Source organism: Halyomorpha halys, unplaced genomic scaffold (genome assembly GCF_000696795.3).
Source record: "Halyomorpha halys isolate HHAL.00 unplaced genomic scaffold, Hhal_1.1 Scaffold390.1, whole genome shotgun sequence".
Lineage (NCBI taxonomy): Eukaryota > Metazoa > Arthropoda > Insecta > Hemiptera > Pentatomidae > Halyomorpha > Halyomorpha halys.
The window spans coordinates 1,585,646-1,593,278 of NW_027112043.1; the positions used below are offsets into that span (position 1 = coordinate 1,585,646).

Genomic DNA, 7,633 nt, shown 5'->3' on the forward strand with positions numbered 1-7,633 from the left:
ATAAAATTTGGTGCTTGAACTAAATTCCTCATATTATACTCATATTGGAGGTGTATTTCAGTATTTACTCATTTTATTATTTTTTCTACATTTAATTGTTTAAAATTGACAAATTTGAGGTAAAGCACATAAAGCAAAGCAAAAGAAGTAAACAGGAGTGATGAATGTTCTTGGAATAGTATTCACCAGTGGCTTAGGGTAACTTTGACAAAGTTTCTCTAGAATATACTTATTATAGAGGATGTTCAGTGTTATTGTAATTAACTTGGATTACTAGACTGCCTCAAGCCCTTCATTCTTTAGTCTGACTTTGTTGTGATTATTGGAAATTTCAATTTTTTTTTTATACCTTACTTATTTATATTATTTTAATTAAAAATCAATTTTAATTTACTTTATTAAAGTCTTTTTTCCTTTTGTGCCTTTCGTATTTTTTCTAATTTTACTGCGCGATTTTGCACATTTTTAGTGTTTTACTGTAAGTTTTTTTTTTTGTTTTATACTTCATGTTTTTCTGTTTTTTTCGAATGTTTGTTTTTTTTACTAACCAAAAAGCCACTATCTGCTATGGTCTGATTAAGATTATTGTTAATTAATACCAATTAAGATTGGTTTTTACTGTAGATAATCTCATTAACTTTCATATGAATGGATATAATCTTCAAAAAGAATTATAGTTTTCTAGTCATTTGATACTTTTTTTTTTTTAAGTTATTAGTTGTAATTTGTAAAAACCAATTAGAGTCTGAATTTTGTCTTAATTCCACATTAATGCAAATCTATAGAATAAGAGGAACCACCATTAATAATATCAACTCTATAGGCACTGTCTTCATTGAAGTAATGTGATCAATAAGTCAATGAGCAAGTGGTTACAGATACACATGTTCAATAATATAGATATTTTCTACCTCATCACCCTTTTGGACAATGGAGTAAAGTCCACCGTTCGAACTAAAGGAGTGTACATAACATGAGCTGTTGAAATTGTGTACCGTTTTTAATTCTTAAATAATTTCTAGAGCAGAGTGGCTGTGACCTTTCAGCAGTCTATCCACCACTGGTCCTCCGCCGGATTATCTCCAGTGGTGCAGTCATAAATTTTCCTGTGTGGGAAAGCTTACCATCTGAGAATTGAATAACATCAGGCAATCCAGAATGCCCTCACCACATTACAAGGTGGTTTCCGAAGTGCTTACCGATTTTTAGCCATAAAGTCAGTGGGTATTTATTTGATAGCTATTGTTGAGTTTTAACTTGGGAAAAAACACGGTTCGCCCATTAATGTATAGGATTTTTGAAAAAAAGCAGAGTGGGAACGGCGTTCCCACCCTACTACGCCACTGATTATCTTCTATTTTATTGAACACTTTCCTACGCGGTAGGTGGATCCCAGTCCTCGGTTAAAAACGTTGTGGGTTCGATTCCCACCTGAGGCACTCGGCGGTCCCGAAAAATGAATCTTGACACTCCCACCTTGATTAGTACGGGGTGGCAACTTCAAGGTAGCCGCAAGGGGTTGGCAAAAAGGACCACTTGGTCCACTAATTCATCCCATCAGTTTCCAATACCAATACTTTATTTTTTAAAAGAATAGAAATTTATATATATGAGCGTACCCACTCAGAATATATATTTGAAACAAATCTGCTCTTTTTTCTGAAAATGTCCCCACTTAGTATGGGTTTTATAGAACTGAAAATAGTATCAGTCGGTTCCACATTCCAAACTGTACATTCTAAGATACCCCACTCGCCTTTTACGTCATATTCATAGTGGAATCACAAATGGATCAAATCACTCACTAGTAAGTTGACCCAAGGCTTGTAGGGAATAATTTGTAAATTATTTTGGTTGTAGAATCGATTAGCACCATGCCCAATTTCATGGGAATATTTCATTATGAGGTCAAGATAGTGTTTAGTCCAGAATATTTGTGAGTTCAATTTTTCATGCTGAATCGAATGGTCCGTGCATTTTTAATGGGAATAACGCGAAAGGATTTTTTTTTTATTCTATCACAAAGTCAGTTTTTTATTATTATTGAACATATTTCACTTATTTACAGTAAACATCTGCTTCATTATTTTCATTCATATGAGTTTCGGCATCAGTTACTTCTGGGGACAATTTATAATTAGTGATAGGTCCAACGTGTACTCAAATTTGAATTAACTAGACTCTGATATATGAAAGACATGCAAAATGATATATGATTTTAGATTTAATTTCATGGATACATTTTCGCTAAATCATGTTTGCTGCTTAAATGATGTTTTGCTCTCAGAACATTACGTTGGCTCAAACCACGGAGCGTCGCATAGTGATGGGAAACTGCCGTTTTTGTGCAAAAACCTGTAAATTGTTTAAATCTTCTGTAATTATCAAGAATTCCTATACTATTAAAGATCTTAATTTTACTATTATTAAAATATTTGTTTCCTATAAATAAAGTGTTATTCTGATTCATAGTAATTATTTGATTATTGTTCTCACTTTATTTTGGTTACACCGTCCAAGAAGGCTCTCGACTTCAAACGTCTCAATTCGTCAATGAAACTTACACGAAAGTTGCTCCAATATGTACACTTTTATGGGTAAATAGTCTTATCATAAAGGTCAATAAAGCCTATTTTTTCTGGTCTATCAAAAATATGGAAAAACGAATTATTCTAGTATTATATTAAAAATGGACGTACAAATTTGGAAGAAAATATTTAAAGAAACACCTACTTTTGAAAAACTACAATTTGTACACTTACTTTCGTTGCTATGGACTTGGCCTTTGTATATTTTTTGTTGAACATTTTAAAACAAAATAAGAACAACCAGTAAGAACTCACTTTCTGCTTCTGTTGAAGTAATGCCTGTAAGATTTGGTCTGCGGCTCACAAATACTGTTTGATGGGAGAACCAATTACGGTTAATTTGTTTATTGGCATTTGAGTGTAAGAATCTACACTAAACGGCATGATTAGACATATTTCATTTTGGAGGGGTTTTTCACACTTTCCACCAGTGTGTCAGTACGAACATTGGGTCAAAAGAGGAGCGTTCAGCACTAGGTATTGATAAATGATAGTTGGACATTAGACCACACGATACATCCATCGATTAAAGTTGAAAAGGGTTCACAGCAACTTATAGCAGGGGTATCAGATAATTTACCGACTTTCCAAAGACGGTTTAACAGGATATTGAACACTCATTAGAAAGTTGAAGCTACCTCTACCTACCAATTAATTTTCGCCAATATGAGTTAATTTCTAATTTGCCTTGTAGTAGTAACCCTTTGGAAGCCTCATCCTGTCCTCTATCGGCGCTCCCTCATTCCTTTTTAAGAATATTAATTAGTAAAACTATAGTTTGCTGAACGCCTATTAAGGTAGGTGACCCAACTATGGTCTAGTGCTGAAAAATAATACAATGAAGGATTAATGAAAAAAAAGAGTTAGTATCTGTTTCTGTTCACATACTGAGAAACTGTTGATGATTTCGATAGCTAAGCATCTCTACTTTCAGGCTATTAATAGGGTTTTCTTGAATATCTTTTTTTTTTTTTTTTCTTGGAGGATAGTTCTACCTGAATTCAACGAAATGGAACTAGTGCCCAGGATTCACCGGTTTGCTAATGTAGGGATACAATTGACCTCCAAGTTTCTGAGGAGGTCAGTTTTCAAATTTTTATGTATCAAGGGCTTAAAAAATCCATTTGCCCTTATGTGTCAAACATGTGTTCACCAATTGTGTGGTGGGTATGACAGCCGACTTGACACGGTGTATGTTTGTCCAGAATGAAAAGAATATTCTCCTAAATTTATTTATATGATATTAATACCTTCTGCAATACATTTTTTTATTATTTTGTATATATACAAAATAAAATTTTGATTTTTCTTGATAACAAAATAAAGTTTACCGTGTGGGCCATATTTAGGTTCTCTGGTCAATAATATGGCCAATTGATGATGGTTTGGGCTTATCAACATAATTCCTTCTTAATTGGTTCCCTTATTTAATTTTGCAAGTAGATTATGGATTACTCCAGCTACAGGCAAGATTTCAGGCCAATTGATTGGATATTGAGTGGGCTACAGCTGTTCAAACCTCAGATAAGCCATATTTTGGGCACCTACCTTATTTCCAATATCTTGATGTGAGATAAACAACGAGAGTCAAAATCAATTTTGTTTTTCCGATGTTAAATGTTTTTCCATTTTTAGAAAACTGAATTTTTGAAAACCAGCCGCGGCTCCCACTGCTCCCCTCTTCATTCGCCCATGGTATTATGTATAGATGTTTATGAAAAATGTTTACAACAAACCTCTTAAATTTACTAAATTAGTATTCTTCTCAATCTTGAATATAAGTGAATTTATGTATCCTCATAATAATACCCAATATCTTTTCCGTTGTCTGTTCAAGCGGGTGGAAATAAACCATGGGTAATAGTTTACCAAAGCTCCCCCAAAAAGGACTGTAGATTCTACCTACCTAGTTAGATAATTGTTTTGATTCTAATAATAAATAGGCATGGTATAGTAGATTTAAAATAAATGATAGTAACAAATACTTTGTTTGTTTCTATATTTTCATTATTTTTTCATCCTTTTTTTCTCCGTTATTTATCCATATATCTAAATACAATTTTATCCTTTAAACCCAATATATCTTCCCTTTTTATTTTCCCTCTTTAACAAATATAAAATTATGAGAAGATTGTTGACCCTGTATAGTATATATGAGAAGAAGATATAGGTTTACTACTATGCTAATTGTTTAATAAATATAAAAGTCAAGCAGTCCGCTGATTATCAATTTTGTATTTGACAGGTGGGGGTATAAATAACAAGATAAAAAAAGTATCTCATGATTTTGTTATAAAACGTTTTTGTTATTGTTATTAATTTACAGCTCAAGAGACCCTTAATACTATATTGAGATTAACTATTAAACAATTTTCTTATTCTTATTAAATTACAACTCAAGGGAACCTTATTATTATATCCAGATTAACTATTACATGATTTTCTTTTCTTATTGAAAAAGTACCAAATAAAATAAATGCTTCCGATCTATTTTCAGGTTACAGAGTCTATTTTAGTTCTTCTAAAGTATAATAAATATTTATAAGTTAGAAGAAGTAAGTAAACGTATATATAGGGTGTTTTTTTAAGCCCGATAGAACTTGAAATTGTAAAAAATAACACAAAAAATTAAATTGTAATCAAAATTTTTTTTTTATTCGAAAGATCAATACGTGACATTAACATTTGAAAATGATTTCGAGCATATGGGCACCGCGGCTGTTCTTGACGAAGCGCATTCTGTAAAATTGTGTTCAGCGATGAGGCGCATTTTTGGCTTAACGGGTTTGTTAATAAGCAAAATTGCCGCATATGGTCGTGCGATTTGACACCTCTCGATTATTTCCTGTGGGGCTACGTGAAGTCACTGGTTTATGCTGATAAACCAGCAACAATTGACGCCTTGGAGGCCAGCATTGTTCGTGTTATTCGTGACATACGGCCAGCAGTGCTCGAAAAAGTGGTCCAAAATTGGACGTCCAGAATGCGCTTCGTCAAGAACAGCCGCGGTGCCCATATGCCCGAAATCATTTTCAAATGTTAATGTCACGTATTGATCTTTCGAATAAAAAAAAAATTTTGATTACAATTTAATTTTTTGTGTTATTTTTTACAATTTCAAGTTCTATCGGGCTTAAAAAAACACCCTATATTATAAAACATTTATAAGTCATAACTGCTGCCGAAAATTGTGGTGTATTATAAGCTAAGATTTAACCAAATGGGGGAAGGAGTAAGTGTGCAGGGACAGAAATTTTCCTTGTTAAAAGCTGGTTAATATCGTAAGCTAACCTAGAGACATTTTGGGGGAGTTGAGGCAAACTATTATCGAACTATCTTCATTGATATGGTAATGATTGCAAATGCTACATTTACGTTTCTGACTCATGTCAATACAATGGCTAATGATGTGGTGTTGTCTTAACATTTGTGCTGTATAAATAACGAACTGAATGGAACAGTATTTCTCAGTATAGTGACATCAAGGATTGAAACTTTTTATATGTGGTATTGTAGTGATTTAACAGGTAAATTCTTATGGCCAGGATATGTTCATAGTTACAGTAAATAATAAAAAAATAAGTTACTAACTCTCAGAATAACTTGTTAAATTATTGATAAAAAGACAAATTCATTTTTAATTTAATATAAGGATATGTTGATCATTGGCAAGAGATGGGCAAATAGTTATTGCTATCACAATCACATCCCAATTACTGTTATTTGTAACTAGAAAATGTAATTATAATTTTGATTAGTATTTTCAACTACTTGATGAAATACTGTAATTTTAGTAATCATCCTAAATTACCATTACTAATTAAACTAAAGTAATAGTGATAAAATTTGACTGCAATTAGTCATCGCAATAACTTTTTACCCGACTCTGGTCAGTGAAGAGAATAACTCCAATAAGTAAAACTTATTTCATTTGTGCCAATTTATTATTTTTGATTTAAATATTCCAGATGTTATTAAGTAGCTAAAGAGATTTATTGAAGTCAATAGAATATAAGTGATTGTCGGCCACTTTGTTATGCGTATTTTTTTGTATACTCATGGTTACACATATGCTTACATATTTTTCCTTATCACTAGAGAGTATATATGGGAATACTATTTATAATTTTTGCAATTATGTTCATTATTTATATTAAATTAATTGGTTTGAATAAATCTGGAAGTTTTTTTTTTTTAATCAAAAGGATCAACTGGTTTGTGTCATCCTAATTAGCAATATTTGAGCAGAATATATTTCGTGCTTATTTGTTGTTATTAATTCTGTGTTAAAGTTATCGGTGAATTTAATATAATCTAATTTGAACATCTGAGATTGCCACTTGATCGATTCACATATTTTAGTGGTTTTTAGTTGAAATTATATAAGTCATTAGGAGTAAAAGTGGAGTGATTCATTCTATCCTGATTAGATTTCATTTCATAAATAAAATAATTAATTATTAGGCAGATTAACTTCAAATGAGTTAAGAGTGATTAGTCTTAATATAGAAAGCTATTATTCTATTCCATCATCTTTATAGGAATTGCCCCTTAATAATGGATATCTCAAAACTCCAGTTAAGACACACCACTTATACATTCAATGGCTGATATAGGAAAAGTACAGCTGTTTGCAAGCTGAAAAGTTTTTTATAATTTCCATATTAATGATAATAAAAAGATAATTATATTTTATAAAGAAGTTTATCTAGATCTTGTGCAGTAGCGATTCATTATACTTACTAAATTCTTTCCTTGGAACACCTTAAAGTCAATTTCATAAATTTACAGTTGCGTCATCGTTCTTCTGGACGATATTATGATATTCTCAGTCATTATAAAAATTTAATTTTTTTTCTGGATTGATTTTATGAAAAGTAAAACTTTTGAAAGTCAAATCAAGAGTCCTCTAATTGAATCCAACTTTACGAAGGGAACCAACTGACATTTTTGATAAATTCTGTTTTATAAGCTACAGCAATAATTTTTTCAAGAAATTTTGTTAGCATGACTCTATTCAATTGTTATAAACATTGTGCCATGGG

The 7,633-nt window shown here is 31.6% G+C and overlaps 1 protein-coding gene and 1 long non-coding RNA gene across 6 annotated transcripts in view; one reads left to right on the forward strand and one right to left on the reverse strand.

The window, feature by feature from the left end:
- LOC106682117 (transmembrane protein 272) overlaps positions 1-7,633 on the forward strand; it is a 25,719-nt gene that overhangs the window by 12,851 nt on the left and 5,235 nt on the right. Inside the window, exon 1 of one of the 5 annotated variants that reach the window (XM_067049969.1) lies at positions 5,084-5,143. The exons of 2 other annotated variants lie outside the window; for them this stretch is intronic. The gene's annotated coding sequence lies outside the window, so the exon portion shown is untranslated. Of the gene's footprint in view, positions 1-5,083; positions 5,144-5,718; positions 6,116-7,633 lie in introns of those variants that run through there. 2 more of the 5 variants (XM_067049970.1, XM_067049967.1) reach the window with 2 other exon arrangements.
- Positions 2,207-3,730, reverse strand: LOC106682119 (uncharacterized). The gene is made up of 2 exons (XR_001343353.2): positions 3,477-3,730; positions 2,207-2,355 (listed from the first exon to the last, which is right to left on the reverse strand). It is a non-coding gene; the product is annotated as an uncharacterized lncRNA (long non-coding RNA).